The sequence below is a fragment of the Octopus bimaculoides genome, chromosome 27, assembly GCF_001194135.2.
Source record: "Octopus bimaculoides isolate UCB-OBI-ISO-001 chromosome 27, ASM119413v2, whole genome shotgun sequence".
Taxonomy (NCBI): domain Eukaryota; kingdom Metazoa; phylum Mollusca; class Cephalopoda; order Octopoda; family Octopodidae; genus Octopus; species Octopus bimaculoides.
This window is the reverse complement of record NC_069007.1, coordinates 14200206-14201201: the sequence shown is the minus strand read 5'-3', so window position 1 is coordinate 14201201 and position 996 is coordinate 14200206.

The window sequence follows — 996 nt, the reverse complement described above, 5'->3', positions numbered from 1 at the left end:
TTTTTTTTTTTTTTTTCTATAGTAACAGGCTGTGTGGCAAGAAGCTTGCTTCCAAACGACAAGATTCTGGGTTCAGTCCCACTGTGTGGAACTTTAGGCCCGTGTCTTCTGCTATATAGCCTTGGGGCAACCGAATCCTTGTAAGTGGATTTGGTGTAAACTGAAAGAATCTTGTATTTGTGTGTGTCCTACCATTGCTTGACAACTGGTGTTGGTGTGTTTACATCCCCATAACTTAGCAGTTCGGCAAAAGAGACCAATAGAATAAAAAAGTATGTACTGGGGTCAATTTGTTTGACTAAAAGTTCAAGGCAGTGCCCCAGCATGACCACAATCTAATGACTGAAACAAGTAAAAGACAATGATAGCATGTCTACAATTATCTTAGGGCAGCATCATATCCCCATTTCTGTTGGTCAGATAATGTGTCTCTCCCACATCCCTGCCAATTGTATACTATGCCGTCCTCACGTCCCTGCCGATTAGGCACTATGTCTCAGACCAGCATCCCTCCCAGTCAGGCACTCTGCCTCTGGCATTCCTGCTGATCTATAGAATTCAGAGCTAGCACTCAGTTATGTTTCATAAACAATGCAATTGAACATTCAAAAAAATGTAGGTACTGTGTATATGCATATTTTGAAGATTGTTGTCCTCTCATCAGAACCTCTTCCCACAAATTTATAAGGATAAACCTTAATATGAAATAAAAACACTATTAACATATGGTGTTGTTGGCACTCTGTCGCTTATGACTTTGCGGGTTCCAGTTGATCTGATCAATGGAACAGCCTGCTTGTGAAATTAACATGCAAGTGGCTGAGCACTCCATAGACACATGTACCCTTAACGTAGTTCTCGGGGATATTCAGCGTGACACAGTGTGACAAGGCTGACCCTTTGAATTACAGGTACAACAGAAACAGGAAGTAAGAGTGAGAGAAAGTTGTGGTGAAAGAGTACAGCAGGGTTCACCACCATCCCCTGCCGGAGCCT